The sequence below is a fragment of the Camelus dromedarius genome, chromosome X, assembly GCF_036321535.1.
Source record: "Camelus dromedarius isolate mCamDro1 chromosome X, mCamDro1.pat, whole genome shotgun sequence".
Classification (NCBI taxonomy): Eukaryota; Metazoa; Chordata; class Mammalia; order Artiodactyla; family Camelidae; genus Camelus; species Camelus dromedarius.
Genome location: NC_087472.1, coordinates 62,196,603 through 62,202,602, shown reverse-complemented (window position 1 = coordinate 62,202,602; position 6,000 = coordinate 62,196,603).

Genomic DNA, 6,000 nt, shown 5'->3' with positions numbered 1-6,000 from the left:
CTGATCACCTTTTCTAAAGCCTCCTCCCCCCACCCATGTCTCCTACCCTATCACTCTACCTCATCTTGTTTTTTAAAGTTTCTCTTTCTTGGTTCTTAGTGATGTCTGAAATGTCCTTATTGATTTATTAGTTTACCTATTTATTGTTTATCCCTGCTCCCTGAGGACAGGGTCCTTATCTGTCTAAACCACTACTATATCCTTAGTGTCTGGCATAGTGTAAGGCATGGGTGTTCTAGAAATATTTCTTAAATTAATTAATTTATAATATGCTTCATCATTTTAAAGACGCTCTTGCGTCTATTAATTTCTCACAAAGCCTTTGAGGTTGGGATTATTACAATCCTAGTCTTCGAGATGCAGAAGCTGAGGCTCAAGAGGTTATGGGTCATGTCCAATATTACATAATCAATAAGTAGGGGACAGGAGCCCTAAAATTGAGCTTTCCAACTCCAAATACTGATTTTTCTACCAACATCACATTCCTTGTTTCTTACCTGGCTGATGCTATACCCAAGATGGTTTGTTCCAAGCAAATGCTTGTCAGGACTTGAAATAGTACTGTGACCTGCACAGACTGCCTCTGATTTCCTGACTTGGGGTGTTCTCTATTCCACAAGAGTGACGTGAACCAGTGGACTGGGAGATGGTATTATGGAATGAGCAGCCAGGACTCTGGGCTTCTGAGCTTCCCTTTGCTCCCTCTTTGTACTTCATTTCCCTCTTCTGTAGGCCTCTGTGTGTCTTTCTGTAAAATGGGTAGATTGAACTTGCTGATTTCAAAGATTCCTTGAGTTCTGACATTGCTTGGGGCTCTGCAATGCCTTGATTTCTTCTTTTTTTTTTTTTCAGTGTTTCCCATTGCTGCAGGGGAGGAAGAATGCTGGTAAGTGCCTGAGATGGGGCTCACAAGTGGTGTGCGATGGCACTGAGCTTCTCAGTGGTCCTCAGAGACTAGCTGATCAGGTCCCTGGAAGGTGGAGCTGTTGGCCTAGATGCCGAGGCTGGAGATGTCCTCTGTCTCCCTCCAGTGGGCATTTCCTGGGCTCCTCAGCCTGGTCTTTTGGAAGTGAGTGGGGATGCAGAACTTCTCTCTTTCTCACATGAAAGATTTTCTCCGGTCTGGGAGCCCAGGGAGGGCTCTCCCTGTAGAGCTATCAGCAGGTGGCAACCACCCACATTCTCCCCTTGTTCTCAGATGCCTTCTTTCCACTGGGAGGTATATTAGGGGCCAGAGATTCATTGGGAAAGGGAACAGGTAAGGGGAGGTTGAAAGAAAGAGACTTGTTATTTGGCATTCAGTGTCTGTGATATTCCCAACACTGGCTTTCAGTGGAAGACTTCCAAGAGGGTGACTTAGGAGTGAAGGGATATATATAACTGACTGCTTATCTGCCTTCTGCCTCTGGTGTCCTACTTGGGTGTGGACAAGTGGGTGGCATTCTGGAGTGACTCCCTTCTGTTGAAGAGGACACAGTTGTCTAGAGGGGGATGGCTGCTTTGGGGAGAAGGAGAAAGAAGGATGCTGGCCAGGAGTGAATTTGCTGCCAGAGCCTGAACTCCTGGCATCAACTGGGCTTTGCTGAGGTCATCTAGGTCATCTTCCTGGCTCCAGTCCAATCTCAGCCATTCCCACCAGCTTCAGTTTTTCATCAGGATGAGCTCATGACTTGAAAGAGCATGGCTGCGAGATGGCAATGAGGGCTGGGGGTCAACAAAACAGAAAGGCACCAATGAAGAAGTGGCATGCAGGGGGAGGGTATAGCTCAGTGGTAGAGCATGTGTTTAGCATGCACGAAGTCATGGGTTCAATCCCCAGTACCTCCATTAAATAAATAAATAAACCTAATTATCTCCTCCCTCCCCCAAAAAATAAAAAATAAAAAGTGGCATGCTGAGGGCCTCTGCAAGGCATCTTGGGAAGATTTTGGAAGAGACAACTTGAGCCCTTGCTTCCGGGGGCCTCCCCAAGTCACTGGAGCTGGTTTGGAAACAGTCTTACCAGGAGGCGGAGAAGGAAATCTGATGACCTCCCAAGGAATTTTCCACCTTGGGACCCTGAGTTCTTGGGTGGTGGTGGCAAAAAAAGAAGAAGAGCCAGCAGGGTGAGGTGCTTATTTGCATTGCCATGACAGCAGATGAGAAAAGACCTATTCTGAAGCAGGAACACTGCTTTGATCAGCATACAGCATACATCTGCTTCTCTGCACCCACCCCCACTCACCTCCCCATCACCATTCCAGGGCTTCTTGCTGAGCACAGTTCCTGCCTTGCAACAGTGACTTCTGGGGGCACAAGATCTGTGGGCCACCCATAACGGGGGAAGGACAAACTTCTTCATTTCAGAAACACCAGCTGCAAAGGCTAAAAAGAAACCTTCAGTCCCTGAAATATTGACCCCCTCCCTACCAGACGAAAGCACTCGCAGCTGCCAAGTTGTCTCATTAGAACACAATGTCTGTGCCAGGCTGAGTTGCCAGCGCTGAATCCCCGGGAGGGTGGGCACCAGGTGGCTGAGTGGTTCTGTGGTTTCTAGAAGAAAGAGGATTGTCTTTTAAAGGGTAGGGCTGGGCAGAAGAGGTTGCCACCTACAGAGCTGAGCTGGGACTGGTTTTTGTGCTACCTCTTTAAGTTCAAGTTGAAAAATGCCCATTTAAGGGTAAATGTGAACATATTGTCTCAGAAGGATCCAAAGACAATTTGACACAAGTTATGAGTTGATATGGATGTGGCAAGGGAAGCAGCAAGGCAGTGAAAATCAAGGGACCTAGATTGTAGTTCAAATTTCAGAACCAATTCACTGTGTGAATCAGGGCATGGGACTTTTGCTCTCTGGATCAGGGGCCTCATCTATACAATGGACAGATGATTATCTCCTAGGGTTCTTGGGTGGATCGTAAGAGATAGTGCATTAAAAACATCAAAGGGCTGAGCAAATGGGATTATTATTGAGATTTCACTCAGGGAGGGAGAGAACTCTTGATTTGTTTTTATGATTGATTTATTTTTGGATAAAGTAATGCCTTCACGTGTTTCAAAATTCAAGAGGTATGACGATTAAAATTCTTCCCACCCCTGTTTCTTAACCACTCAGCAATCCTCTTGGATGTGACCAAGGTTTTTAGCTTCTTGGGCCCTTGATGAGTTAGGAGGTTAAAGTACTAGACAGGACTTCAGTGGAGGCTGGAGCTGCCTGATTTGGGGTTGGGGGAGGGTTGAGGGGAGTGCACTGCAAGGGCAGTGAAGAAGAAACTGTGGGGAAGGAAATGTGGAGCGGTGGTGGGAGAAGCATTTGTTTGGGAGTCAAGAGGCCTGGGGTAGTCTTGACTCTACAACTCATGGTGAATGAACTTGAGAATCTTCCCCTCTCTGACTCTCAATGTTCTATCTGCACAAATAAACTGTTGTGTCCTCACGTGCCATTCTTACAAGTTCCACCAGAGTAGAACAAAAGTGATCAAGAGGAGGACCGACCAGAGACTTTTTAGAGAAGAAAAAGCTGCAACACTGACTCAAAGCTGACAATCGAGTATGATTTACATATATAATCTTCTTATTAAGATCAGTCAATCAAAGATTTCTCTGACACACTACTGCTCCTATCCTAGTGGCCTCAGTGACAGGGCAAACCTTTGGCACCATCTGCATGGGAGAACATTAGAAATGTCCAACTGGCTTCAACATATGTAGTGCTGCCCAGGACCAGGAGGATGGCTTGAATGCCCTTTGATGGTCCTGCTATCGTGGGGATCACTGTCACTATTCTTGGAATCCACTAGCACAATGTTTCCCAAATTTCACTTACTTGTGAACCAGCCTCACAGTGTTTGCTATCACTTCATCTGGTGCCATTATGTACTTATTATTTTTCTTTAACTCAACCGGATTTTAAACAAGAACCTCACTTGAAGCCCTCATATCTATGAAATTAGGGTTTGAGGTACCAGTTACAGCTTTCCTAATACATATTGAATTACATATATATCTATCACAATTCAAAACATCAGTGTTTCACTCTGAATCACCCTGTGCATATATACCGAGCACTGGAAAATACAGAGGCAGTGGTGACACAAACCGGCAGGTTGGTGGGTGGGTAGCGTTGGCCTTCAGGGCTCACTCCAAGACCCACTAGGTATTCCCAGGTTTCCAGCATCATTCCATACTCCTTCTAAAGCCTCACATCGTGCTACTTACTGTGAATTGCTGCTGAGATGGAAATAGATTCTGGAGCCTAAAATGAGCCCCCTCCCTTTAAACAAACTCCACAGTTCTGAACTGCCTCTCAGGTACTGCAGTGAGAACACTTGACTGTGGCACCGGAAACTCTAGGTTCCAGTTTTAGCTCTGTCTTTTGCCAACTGTGTGACCTTGGGCCTGTCACTTCCCCTCTCTGGGCCTTAGGGTCCCCAAATCAAAAATGAAGAGTTTGGTCTAAATGATCTCTAAGTTATCTTGCTGCTCTGAAATTCAATGACTCCTTGACTTGTAGACCCTACACTTCTGATTAACCTATTAGCTCCCCTTCCCAGACCCCGACTGAGGTGAGGAGGCTGTCGACCTCCCCTCCCACTGCCCTGGCACCAAATCCTCCCTGAGGCCCCATGCTCCCGGTACACAAAGCGCCTTTTGTTGCCCAGAGCCATTCAGGGCTCCTCTCCAGGCTTCTGCTGAAGTGGCTGCGACAACCTGGGGGGTAATAGTTGGACTGTAACAAGAGCCCTGGGTTCCCCAACCCAACTGGCTCCAGCCTGGCTGCAGGCTTGGCTTCGGCACCAGACTCCGTCCATCAGCTGCCCCAGACCCCTCCCTCCAGCTCTGAGAGGGCAGAGAAATTTTATTTAAAAGGCAGAAAATAGAAACCAACCCATTTATTTAAACGCATTTATTTAAGTTGCTATTGGGTGTCACTTCTAAGGCAGAAACACCCAGCCTATGAAAATCATCCTCTTCATCCTAATTCAATTAACTTCTTTGATTTTGAAAATGACCAAACCGTTATTGTGACTAATTCTTGACAGACCTGGCCATTTAACATTTGCTATTTTATGTAGAGCATTCACTGGGCATAGCTTATCTAGCATTTGACCGATATTTTACCCAGCAGTTTGGAGTAGTATAAAGATCTGCTTAGTTAGGGGGTATCTGGAATTGATTATCATTTGAGACAGGAAATCTTTCAACCATGGGCTACAGTGAATTCAGCCAAGACAAAAACACTGGACTGTGACTTGAAAATTCTAAGATCTAACCCCCAGTCTGACATTAACTCCTTCTGTGACCTTGAGTTAGTTGCCTTTCCTCCCTAGGCCTCAGTTTCCTTGCATGAAAAATGAGAAGGTTGAACTAGAAGGTCCCAATGTCCTCTGTACTCTACTCTGTGTCATCCTCCACCTTCTGGCCCTACCAGAGTCAGACTGAAGAAAGGAGGGAGAGGTGGGGATAGGGTCAGTGGAAAGGGCAATTTCAAGATGTTCTTTGGGATAGAGGATTTCCAGACTGGTGGAGGAGAGTAACAGCTCCTTTTGGGGTCAAAAGAGGCAGGGAAGCCCAGGTCCCCAGTGCTTGCTTTCAGTAGTGCAAAACAGAAAGCTAAGCCCAAGCTTACAGATACAAGCCAGGTACCTGCCCTGAGGCACAGCTTCATTGGCCATTGTCACAGCCTGAGCCAAACCAGATCAGAGCAAATGCTGCACTGCATGGCACAGAACAGCTACCCAGGGGCTAAGGAAGGAGTGGGAATTGTAGGTAGAATGACATATCTGGAAAGGACCTGGGAAGTGCTACTGAACACTTCTGCCAGCAGGTCCCATGAATCCCTCAAAGTCAACGCCAAAGATCCAGAATTCTTCATCATTCCCCTGGAAACCTTCTCCTTTTCCAGGATTCTCTTTCTTGGTTTCAGGTACCATCATCTACCCAGTCACTCAAGCAAGGAACTTGCCTGGGCTCCCCCATCTCTCTCATTTCCTGCCATTCAGTCACCAAATCATGCCTATG